At 37.9% G+C, this 12,301-nt stretch overlaps 1 long non-coding RNA gene across 1 annotated transcript in view; it reads right to left on the bottom strand.

The window, feature by feature from the left end:
* LOC145710779 (uncharacterized) overlaps positions 1–12,301 on the bottom strand; it is a 61,294-nt gene that overhangs the window by 29,082 nt on the left and 19,911 nt on the right. The window lies entirely within an intron of this gene.

The raw sequence follows: 12,301 nt of genomic DNA, 5'->3' as shown, positions 1-12,301 counted from the left end.
AGAAATAAAAAATTTTGCATCAAAATTGCGCCCAAATAATGCTATTCCTGAGCATATTTGGCATTTTAAAAGTGTTTTAATTATCAAAAATGAAATAATTCTAATAATTATAACCTCAAACAAGCAAAAATTTTATACAAATTCATCAAAAACGTGAAAATCATGCCAATTTTCCAAAATTTCGAAAATTTGTTTCTTTGAAGGGGACTCTTGGCTATCCCGTAAAAAACTCAAAATTTGGCTGTTTTTTCCTGGAATTCGGATCTGAAAACCGGCCAATTTTTGAGTTTTCACTGTATTCAAGGATATTCCCGAGACTGTGTTCGCCTTCCACACAAGAATTACAGCTAGCAAAGAGAGCGTCTTCTCATTTGGTGAACAAAACTTTACCACGGAAGAGTTATCCAAACTTCAAAGGAATTGTGTGAAGTCAAGAAACTTTATTGAAAAATGTGGACGCAATCCAAAATTACCTTTTCAAACAAAGGACGGGTTACTTTACAAAGATAATTGTCTTGTCCTTCCTGAAGATCTTAGCAATGAATTTATTTTCTTTCTTCATTGCTACACGTGCCATGCTGGTAGCAATCAATTAAACATGATGTAAAAACGGTTATTCATCCACGACGTGCAATGTTGACGGCGCATCAAAGGAAAAGTGGTTGACTGGACTCAACAAGTACTTTGACGAATTGCACCCGCCTATTCTTGCTCATCAAGTTTCTCGATATCGGAAACTGCTTGCACGAGACAAGAATAATGCTCCTACCCTTGAGATTGGATCCAAATGTCTCATCTGGAAACCAGCTTTTAGAAAGCTAAATAGAGTCTGGTTCGGCCCATTTAGTGTTATTAAACGAATCAGCAAGGACTCTTCCATTGTAAAAGATGTTGAAACTCGAAGGGAGTACCGTCGACATATCAACGTGATCCGACCATTGAAGTTCAAAAATGACGCTGAGGACTTTCCTGCTACCGTTCCACCAGTTTCTCCAGATCCTGATACCGTTGCTAAACTTGATGCAGAAGAAGTTCATGATATGAAAGAACTGAAAGAAGTTTGCCCTGGAGAACCTCACATTAATACTTGGGCAAAGAGATTGCGGCAAAGACACAAATAAAATGTGAAGGGGGAGGGAAGGCCCTCACGAGCCCCATGTGCCAATCCATATTTGTGGAAAAATATGGCTGTAAGCAAAGTCCACTTGGATATCCGACTAAAGAGCAGCTTGGCGACCGCTCATGGAGATCGGACCTCCTAACGAACCAAATCTCGCCTCGTATTCAAAACGTAGCTTCCATTCCCTGCTAACAGTTAGGTGGCCATATCCCTCACGCATTTTTGATTTTTGTGACGCTGAAAGTCTACCGCGCGCAACTCATACTGAGGCCTCTCCAAGATTCGAAAATGTAGAAATATGAAGGCGACAAGATGCAACCGTTCTTGTTTACAGAAATCTTCGACGATAGAAGAATGAATGTTACCTGTGACGTTCATGTGCTAAGATGAACAATTGATGTCATACTGAGATGACAAATGATACAAGAGCTACGCAGTGATACCCATGGAAGTGCCGCTCCAATATTTATACAGCACTTATCTATCCCATATTTTACGAAAATTTTGGCCAAAATTTGAGATTTTGGTTGTCAAGATTTTCACTTCATTTTATTCAAATCGCCTGTCGACGAGAGACACAAGCGCAAAGAGATGTCGAACACTTCCCTGAACCAAATCCTTGTTTGGATGCATACATACGACTCTAAGAAGCGCTTCCTACAATTCTGCCTAACATATATGCTAGGACATACTTTTAGTCTGTCTAGAATTAAAGAAGACAAAACAATAATTTTGATTCGCCAGTATCTTAAGGACTGCGAAATCCTTTTGTTTACTTCCTCGAATTCGTCAACATCACAACCAATTCCAATGATGACCTTAACAACCCCAACACAAGAGCTGAACATCTGTTCTCTTTTGGAATTTACCGGAAAAAGTCTCCTCTACAGACATTTAAGTCGAGAAACTTATGATGACAATCATATCTTGACTCCTTTCGATAGGTTAACAGATGCAGAAACCTTTGGAAGAAATTTCGAGATATCACGATTCCCGAGTTTTAACTTATCGCAAATAAGATAAGAGACTCAACGCGGATTATTTGAGAGAACTTGGAATAAACGCTCGAATACCTTGCAACCTGCCGCCTGCGATCAATAGTGAGCAAACAACTCTCACACATGAAAATCGCAGTCATGAACAAAATCAAGAGACTTCGGTGATTTACGAGTGAGTTCCAATCAGTGATGATGAACAACAAAGAGGTCTTCCAAAAGTTACTGATGATGTCACTGGACAAACTTTTGAGGATATGTTTCATCCCCCGCCACTAGACAACCCAATACCAACTGCTTCAAATGACATTCAATCAACTGTTAATGATATTCTTCAACTAATATCTGCGAATGAAATGTCGATCACCGACGTTAGTTGCCTTAATTTTCTTGAACCCTTTATTGAAACGTCAAATGACCGCTCTGCTGACAAACATTATACTGTCGCCCCACAGACAACCATCAACCCGTCCCCAAGCCAAATATTGAATGATGCTTATTAACTCATCAATGGAAGTCTGTCGAACAGTTTACTTGAATACTCGCCAGAATCACCGCCTGGATTCACATCATCCGACTCAGACTAAAATATGGATTTCAGTCTGAAAAATAGAGAGGGAGGAATTTATAGGTCTTACTATTCTGCTCGTTTCATAAAAAGAACACATAATTCCGCCAAAGGCAATTGCGCGTCTGACGCCCGCTCGCTCTACCACTGCTCTTGGGCGCCGCCTACATTTTTGAAATGGCCTTCGGCGCCGCGAGATAAGCTAGTTCAACTTCAACTGTCCTTTCTGAATTTCAACTGCGACTTCTGAACATCAATCACTACAACTCGTTGTGAACTGCTACAACTCGTTGTGAACCTCTTCTTCTCGATCCGAACTGTTCTTACTGACCATCATCTGTTCCAGCTGAATACGAAGCTAAAGTTAACCCTATATGAACCCTCTCGTTTCCCCTTTTTCACCATAACCATACCACACCACTCAGAGATACTTTTGTGGACAATAAACCAAAACTAACTTTTAACCTTTTTAACCTTCATTCAACTCTAGAGTTGCCTGAAGTTGCGTTGTGTTATTTCTTTGTTGAATTGCATAAGCTTTACATCTTAAGGACTTATTTTTCATTATTTTTAGGGGGTGCACAGTGGGAAAATGGGTAAAATAAAAATTATTGTTATAATACATAAAGCCCTGCCATCGACATCTTTAGTATCCGAGCTTGATTTTTGTTCATTATAAGAATACTAAAAACGTCATCTTCATCCCTAAAATCACATGAGGAGATTGCTCAAGGCACTTTTTTGCTGTAGAAAAAAGTTCCAAAAGGTTTCCTCGTGATTTTTAGTTATTTAATAAAGCAAAAATTTCCTTTTGGCTATCTCTACTCGATCTCCCGGAAATTGCGACTAAAGCTGCAGAAAATTAGTGTATTTTGAAAGTGAACCAAATATTTTGAAATTTCAACCCTTTACAATAGTGGCATATGATACATTTTTGGAAAGTTAACTCTAAGGACATTCATTTAGGGTAGGGCTTGTGACGTCTAGGCTATGCCCGTGGGGCATTTTAAAGCAATGAATAGTCAAAAATAGGTACCTTGGTTTATTGAAAAATTTTCTAAAGAAAAAATTATCAAATAAAAAAATCTTCTGTAAATTTTAAGAATAGGGTCTAAGAAATCGAAAAATAGTAAGAGTTGATAGGACCATAATGCAAACTTTGGAGTTTTGGAGCCGTGAAGATGGGCTATTTTCGCGAATTTGGCCGAGATGCCAACTTTGAAGCCACCGGAAGTGGCTTTTTTGGGATGATGGAAAAAGCTTCTGTAATTCAGAAGATCTAGGATAGATCTCTAGTTAAAGCTATTATGGGGTACTCTGGCATTCACAAGTCCAGAGTTTATGAGCCCTGCTTTGGGCCAAATCGACCACCCTAGCCTTAAATGGGCTTGACGGCCCTTCGGGCCGTCTCAGCCCCGTCCTTGGCTTTTAATTTTAAATGGGCTTGACGGCCCTTCGGGTCGTCTCAGCCCCGTCCCTGGCTTTTAATTTTAAATGGGCTTGACGGCCCTTCGGGCCGTCTCAGCCCCGTCCCTGGCTTTTAATTTTAAATGGGCTTGACAAAGGCCTTTGATCCCAAATTCTTGACTTAGCTGATTATTATTATTTTTGATATTGCGATGACTGTCTCATTTATGCACCAAAAGGATCTCGAGAAAGAATAATTAATCGATTTCAAAATTTTTATCCTTACATATCCTACGAAACAGATTAACCCTTAAATGGGGGTGTCGGGCGCTGAGGTTATGCCATAACCAGGTTATGCATTTTTGCTCATTCTGCATAACCTGGTTATGCATTATCGATTTAAATTGTAGTCATTTCAGGCTTAACTGATTCCAAAAGGCATCAAAATGATGTTTTCTCTTGGAGCAGGCGCGAAGCGCACTGAAACTATCTGATAAATGTTAAATAACAATTATTTATCTAAGAGTGCATAACCAGGTTGAAAGTCAAAAGAGCAATAAATAAGAAATTAAAGCGCTCCAAAAGAATCTGTGACAATGGATTCAAAAACAGCTGTTGCGCCAAAGAGTATGAAGGTGGGAATTTTAAAATCAGAATTTATTAGAGCAAAAGTACGAATTTTGAGCCTAACCAACTTGACAAAGCATTAAATGAACTTTTAGAAAAATTTTAGTCACTTGGGTATTCACCCAAAACAATTTCTAGCGCTAAAAGCATGCGAACGGGCCCAAAAACTCAGAAAAAAATAAATTGGGCACAAGAGATTAGTGATTTTCCTGATCGAAACCATTGCTTACAAATTCCATATACATGCGAAAAATATCAATAGTTGCAAGCGATTTGAAAAATCTTGTAAAATCAGTGACTCCAGATTTTTATTTAAGAAGACTATCATTTCAAAGAGAAAGATCCACTTTGAGCAGTTAATGCGATTTATAAGTTTAGTTGTTCATGTTCCTCATCATATATTGGAGAGACGATTAATGTCCGAGCTAGAATAAACCAACATTTCACCCCTTCACACAGGGGAAAACCTTATTTGCGTATAATCGGATACGAAAAATACCAGGAGGAATTAATTGAATCTCAATCAAAATCTCATCAAAAGTTTTTTCAATCTAAGTTCAAAATCCTTGAACGAAATTTGGATCTAAGAGAACGAAAAAACTGGAAGCAGTCCATATCGTTCTCCAAAATCCAGATTTAAATATTTAAGATTGTCTTATAGTTGACCTCTCATAATGATAGATTCGTTTTTATTCAGGGGACGCATTTCGGCACTAAAGTGCCTTCATCAGCCCTAGTACAGAAATTAACTTAACAGCTCAGAAAAAGGAAGAGTACTCTCACCTAAGAGTGGACAATTTCGAATGAAAACGAAAATTGAAAACAGAAAATGAAAATTCGCTTTCGCGGCAGGTGAATGGAGCGCCAGAGAAAGCGAATTTCAGACACGCATTCCAGAACGTCGTTGACACAGTCCTTTTAAGCTTACGAGCTTTACCACCCCAGAAGGTTTTTTCCGCCAACGTGATGGCTCAGTGATGGGATCTAAATTGAGTCCTATTTTGGCCGATATTTTCATGCATCAAATAGAGGCCCCATTCTTTGACCAACTAATTGGGGAAGGGAAAGCCCTGTATATTGCGAGGTACGTGGATGATTGTATATTTTTGATTAAAAAATCTGAGTCACAATTCATTTTGGATGAAGCCAACAAGCTTCATAAAAATATACAATTCACACAGGAAGCGATGACAGATGGTAAACTCGTCTTTTTGGACACTCAATTCCAAATCCACAAAGGCAAAATTGAGATGTTTCATTATGAGAAAGAGTCGAATAAGGATCATTTACCAAATTTTCGAACTAATGTCGCCCCAAAATCCCAGAAAATAAGCTTGTTGGTTGGTCATCTTCATAGAGTGAAAAATGCGTCATCCTGCGAAGATGCCATTCAATTAGGTTTTCGGAACACAAGGAGGAAATTCATTCTCAATGGATATCCACCGTCGCTTATTGAAGACAAAATCAAACTTTTGAATACGCCTAAACCGGATAGAAAAGTGGAGGATGAAATCACTTACAATTTTCGAGCCACATTCACTGGGGAGCGGTGCGATCGTATTGGGCGCAAAATGCGGGCAATTCTCAAGAAAGTTACTCCAAAGTTCTTTCTCAGACTTTGCTGGAAAACAGTGAGAGTTGAACAATGTTTGCATCCAACATGGAAACGCCCGATCCCGATTGAACAAAAATCGGGTGTAGTCTACCACTTTCAATGTCCTTGTGGCAAAACAGATTACCAGGGAGAAACAAAGCGACAACTGGGAACACGCATTCAAGAGCATTTCGAACCACGCTATCGTAGTCCAATGTTTTTCCATACTTTGAGATGTCCAAAATTCAGAGAGCTTTACGATAAATATCTAAGTGAGCCAGACACTCCTAAGTACAAACCCACAACTTCAAGGGCTAGGATCAAAACCAATTTCTGCTTTAAAAACAAATTTGTGACTGTTATCTCCAACCAACCTTACTATAAAGATCGCATCTTGTTGGAAGCCTTCTCAATTAAGTTAAACGACCCTAGCTTGAACAAGCAAGTCAAGTTTGCTGAAGTTAAATTTCTGTAATGGAGCATTTGAAATTCGCTTTCTCTGGCGCTCCATTCACCTGCCGCGAAAGCGAATTTTCATTTTCTGTTTTCAATTTTCGTTTTCATTCGAAATTGTCCACTCTAAGGTGAGAGTACTCTTCCTTTTTCTGAGCTGTTAAGTTAATTTCTGTACTAGGGCTGATGAAGGCACTTTAGTGCCGAAACGCGTCCCCTGAATAAAAACGAATCTATTAAATATTTAAGTAATGCACGAGAATATTAGTTTCGTTTGATGATTTTTATAGAGACAGGGTCTTTAATGCGCGCGAAAAGTTGCCCCTGTCTCATTTTCAAAATTTTTGTGCTCACTGTTATTGTTGTGGGAAGTGCCGCAGCGTCGGATAGACCCCGGCGCTGCTGAGTACGGCCCTGCACCTCATCCCTCTCTCGGAGGGGAGATCACTCTTGCCCGGAGCCGCCCATGACTCTTTACGGTGAACTGAAGTGAAAGATCTCACGTCCCAAGAAAGATGATTGGGTTTTAAAAAATATTTCTTTTGCCTTGCTGCTGTAAGAGAGAATCGACCGCTCGCCGCTTTTTACTGTAAGAATTTTGGATGTTTTCGATGAATTATTGGATCTAAATTTCAACAAAATTATCAATGGAAACGATTTTTTACCGCTGTTGGACTCAGAAATACTGAAGAAAAATGGAACTTATTTTATCTTAATTCTTGAATCTTGAAGCCTCGCCAATTATGGGGACCTTGAAATGGATAAATTTCTTTCTTCTATTCTTTATTTATGAGACTAATTGCGGACAAATTGGAATTATTTTATTTGGTTGGATTTCAAATTATTAAATTCGCTTGTTATTTCCGATGGGTGGAGAAAATTTGTTTTCGAATCGCTTTGAGCTTCGTCTAAAGATATTGGCCTGTTAAGATGAAAATGTATTTTTGAAAGAAGATTGAAAATATTAAAGAAGACAAGAAGAGATTCGGTAGCTGCTAAGAGACGATCAGTGGAGAAGAGGATCACTTGAAATCGTTGCAGTTTTATGTCAGAAGAAATTTATTTTGTTGGGAAGACGAGATGTCAGCCAGCCAGACAATCTTTATCATTATCATTATCAGAAGACAAACCTGTCTGTTCACACGACAGCGATATGATGGGCCGCGTCATATGTGAATTTCCCATCGCATCATTATCAATCACGATAGAGACGACAAATTTGCTTGAGAAGAACTTGATTAAATTTTCTGTTCCTGAATTCTTACTCTGTATTTTGTTTGACTATTCTAAATACTTATTACACAAATTATTAACTGAAGAAAATTTTCAATAAAGCTCTTCTCACTTCGTGAGGGTGAGTGTGGGGAAGTGCCGCAGCGTCGGATAGACCCCGGCGCTGCTGAGTACGGCCCTGCACCTCATCTCTCTCTCGGAGGGGAGATCACTCTTGCCCGGAGCCGCCCATGACTCTTTATTGTTATTTATCTCTAGAATGTCTGGGTTGTTGTCGATGATTATGTGGTTGCAGTCAGTTCCATTTTTGAATCATTCAGGTTATTGCATTTTTGTTTCTTACTGTTCCAACTATTTTTACTGAGTAAAATTTACTCATAGCATTTATGAAGGCGAAATCGCCGAAAAGCTTCTGCTGTAATAAAATTATACTATAATTTTATGTCTGAACTTGGTGGAAGAAACCCTTCCAATGTAGTATTACTACATAACTACACTTTTCTGAGAATGCATAAAAACAACATACTTCTAAGAAAGTACATAACTACCTTCAAATGCAGGGATATAAGTAGGGTCTCCGGAAAAATTGGTTGAGCGAGAGGTATATGATAGACCTATACATAACAGTGTGCGCTCACCTATAAACGGAAGAGCGATGAGTGACAGTTCTAGCAAAAGCGCTAGAATAGCTCTTATGGAAGTGTTAGCGATTATGAAAAACCCAATAAACTCAGTTATCTCAGACTGTGCATCAAATGGGTAAGCCTTAAAATTTATTTAATTTGGTCAAAAACAAAATTTAACGTCAGAAATTGCTTCTTTCACGAATTTTTGAAAGATGGCAGAATTCGGCTGGGTGGATTGTTGGATGAACAGTCGTAAACCTTACGTTGATTTCAAGGAATCTGCTTCTGATCGAGCATTCATCAATCCAAAGCCAACGGAAATAATAGCTTTCTCAATCTGATAAGAATACACAGCGCATTGTTTGTCAAAGTTCGCTAATTATTCGAAGCGCACAAGTGCTACCAGCGAGAAAATTCTTTCGTTTTGACTGTTCTTTTGGCTTGCAGTCTGTAGTTTGGAGATTTCATCAGAGTAGTTTACACTCTTGAAGCCATTCGCAATCGAAAATTTAAGATAACTCGGGAGCGTCGTTCATTCCTTGTTTTACAAGAGTAGAATTCTAAAATAAGTTTTAAGCTCCTAGACTGTTTTGCGACAAAAATGTTGACAGCAGTATCTTGTCATTGAAATCATCAAATAGTGAGGTAAATTACCATTGTCTCAAGTGCATTGTTCATAAGAAAGCGTGAACCACCTCTTGCTACGATAGATATTGCTGTGCACAATGAACTAGGGCTGAAGGATGCATCTACATTTAAAAGGTAGTGCACAGGTATTTTTAGCTCAAGCTCAAGCTCATCTTTGATAAGTGGAGTCGCCAGTTGATCAATTGTTTCACATAGAACTCGCAAAAATATGTCGTAAAACGATGGCTCTGTTAATAGGTATATAGATACAGCCAAATTTTTCATCCAAGAAAATTCCAAAATAAGAGGAGTATTTTGAAAATTTTAAATGTCAGACAAACAGTTAACCAAATACTTTTATTACAGTCGACTGTTGCAATTACGAGCCTATTTTTTCTGGGAATTTCGTGAAATACTCGTGATTCTCCCACTCGTAATTGCCACAGTCGACTGTACAATTTTTCTTCTTGATCGGAAAATTTTATAAAAAATTTTTAAAGCTTTTTCTAACTTCAAAACAACATGTCTCGACTTTCATGTGATTATCAGTCAATTCGTGCCATTTTCATTATTGACCGATTTTTAGGCTTATTTTACGATAATGACGTTCGAAACTTCCCAAAAATCTTTACCAAAATAATTCGAAATATAGTTCGTTTACTTATAAGGCGCGCACCGCGTATGAGCTCATTTTTATAAGCAATTTCAGAAATTTTTCGAATGGCTTTCAGAAAGCTTCGAACGACTCTTGAAATATCGAATGTAACCGCCCTATACCGTTAATTCTAACAATCTTGGACAAAAAGTCTCCAGAAATTTGATTTACTCAAAAACTGTCAGTACCACAGAGAGTGTTCCACGTTTTTACTTTTAATTCAATAAACCTCCGGAAATAACAAAAACTATTACATATGCATATGCATTCTATAGAAAATTGCCATTATCAATCCATAAGAATTGATAACATTCTTTTAGCAAATTAAATTTTGAAGATAACAAAAAAGGGGCGTATAGTTAGGCATAAGTTATGCCGCATAACGCACAAAAATCGACTTTTATCTGAAAGTCGCAGGAAGCTGATTTTCAGATATGATATAGATTTTTGTGCTCGGATAACATTACAAATAAAAAATTCAAAATTTTCAAATTTAGTACTTTTAAGTACCCCAAAGTTGTCAAAAAATTGATTTTTCGAGCAATCCAAGCTACGGGGTTGTAAGTATGTTCATTTGAAATAGCGCAAAAACTGAGTAAGAAACATCAATAAAAAGGGGTGCATTGGGGGTTCTCTGGATTCTAGGGATGAAAAACTCGGAATCTGATGAGTCATCACTTATTTCAAAAATCGGCCTTTTTCAAAAATAACTTGATCCTTTTGAAACTTATAGGTTTGGCATAAAAGATGTCCAGGATTCCGATCACGTGATCAAAAATTTTGAAAAAGTTCATCTTGGGGTCACTCGAGGTCATCAAAGTTCAAAAATTTGATTTTTGAAAAAATACTGTATTTAGCTGAAACTTATTGGTTTAACATAAAAATGTCGAGGATTCCGATCACATGATCGAAAATTTTTAAAAAGTTCATCTTGGGGTCATTCAAGGTCATAAAAGTTCAATTTATATTTTTTGAACTTTTCGGAAAAATCATGACTAACGTAAAATTTATGCGTTCCACGTTAAAAAGTGGACATTTATTATCTAGTCACATGAAAGTTCAAATTGAGGTCATTCAAGGTCACTGTAGTTCAAAAATTCACAAATTTGAAGAACAGAAAATTAAAAATCCTTTTCTCTAAATTAAGTCTTTGAGACGGCGCCTTTTATTCTGCAAGCACGCATTTTTACGCTTCTTCAACGCCGGTTACTTCACTTGCCGATCGCATTGGCTTTTTTTCGAAATGAGATCTTTGTTTTTACTATTTTTTCGAATGAGCACACTAACAACCCCGTAGCTTAGATTGCTCAAAAAGTAGCGAGAAAAGGGATGAAAAAAGTACTAAAATGTACCAAAATTATTTTTCCAAAAAATTTTGAAAAGTCATTTTGGGTACTTTTGTTGCTCCCAAAGTTTCAAATTAATATCTCTTACAGGGAAAAAGTTGATTTTTTTGTACGTTATGCCTACGTATAGATAGGGCCGACGAGCAAAAATTCAACCCCAAGAACCCTTTGTGGTAAAGCCTTGAAACTTTAGGACAATATGTATTTGGGCCCAACTAAAAACTGTTATTGAAAATTTTTGGTCTGACCACGTGATCACGGGTTACAGACCCTCGAAAAGCTAGAAAAGCTTGCCGAGCTTGATCCCCTTATGGCATCATCTTCTCGTTAGGCCAAAAGAAAGGTCTTGGTTTGTTCTAGTGGTTTCCTCAAAAAATTCTTGGTGCCGTCTTTACAGGACACGCTAGAAGCTATATAAGGACTCGAAACTCGCTAAAATAGAGGTAAAAATCCAGATTTCACGGGTTACTCAGGCCAATATACTTTGCAAAAGGGCCATTTTGGACGCTTCACTTCCCTCTAGCGAGTCATGTGATCTCGCCACCAAAAATGTTTTGGACTCTTTAGGAAGGACTTTTGTGCTCTTTCATGTGAGCTACATTATGATCACCTCCGGTCAGGGGATCGAGGTTGGCAAGCTTTTCTAGCTTTTCGAGGGTCCATATCACGTGATCACGTGATCATACCAAAAATTTCAATTACAAATTTTTAAGATGGGCCAAAATACATATTGTCCTAAAGTTTCAAGGCTTTACCACAAAGGGTTCTTGGGGTTGAATTTTTGCTCGTCGGCCCTACGTATAGACTATATACGGTATAGTTGGATTCTTTGAGGATGATAAATTTCGATAATGTTTCGAAAATGGGGCCTCAATTTGCTGGGCCATAAGTTATGCGAATTACCAATACAGTTTTTCCTCTTTTGTGGACCCCTATTTTTGGACGTTTTCTTTATTTTTAGGAGTTTTTGGGTCATATTTGCAAGGATAATGTTCCACTTTTATGGACATTTGTCCAGTCGAGAAAATTTATGAGGAAAATCTCTTCGGC

This window comes from Oikopleura dioica, chromosome YSR (assembly GCF_907165135.1).
Source record: "Oikopleura dioica chromosome YSR, OKI2018_I68_1.0, whole genome shotgun sequence".
NCBI classification, from domain to species: domain Eukaryota; kingdom Metazoa; phylum Chordata; class Appendicularia; order Copelata; family Oikopleuridae; genus Oikopleura; species Oikopleura dioica.
Note: the sequence above shows the minus strand (reverse complement) of the source record. Positions and strands in the feature narration are given on the sequence as shown.